This window comes from Octopus bimaculoides, chromosome 25 (genome assembly GCF_001194135.2).
Source record: "Octopus bimaculoides isolate UCB-OBI-ISO-001 chromosome 25, ASM119413v2, whole genome shotgun sequence".
Classification (NCBI taxonomy): domain Eukaryota; kingdom Metazoa; phylum Mollusca; class Cephalopoda; order Octopoda; family Octopodidae; genus Octopus; species Octopus bimaculoides.
Genome location: NC_069005.1, coordinates 5,093,202 through 5,093,790, shown reverse-complemented (window position 1 = coordinate 5,093,790; position 589 = coordinate 5,093,202).

Below are 589 nucleotides of genomic sequence, written 5' to 3'. Positions count from 1 at the left end.
AGAGAGAGAGAGAGAGAGAGAGAGAGAGAGAGAGAGAGAGAGAGAGAGAGAGAGACAGAGAGAGAGAAAGAGAGATACATACGCAGAGACATGCATACACACACGAAGCAAAATATAATGAGGTATGTTTAGCAATGCAAGCGACACCAGATGGTAGAATAGACATCTCATAAGGACAACACATCTGCTGTCGCTTACTTACTAAAAGACATGCAAAGTAGTTTATGTATAAATTGTGTGTGTGTGTGTGTGTATGTGTGTGTGCATACATATAGATTTATATATATACATATATATACATGCATTTATAATATATATATATATATATATATATATATATATATATAAATTATATATATATAGATACATACGTATATATGCATATATTTATATATTGCATATGCACATACATACATACATGTATGCTTATTAGGCTTTTACCAGGAAAAGGTTGTCAGTGACTTCAAATCACTTCCAACGTCTTGCCTGTAAACGTATGATAAACACATATTAAAGAAGTATTGAATAATCCTCCTGTTTAATTTAAAATTGCTTTAATATATATGTAACTTGACATAAAAAACAGGCA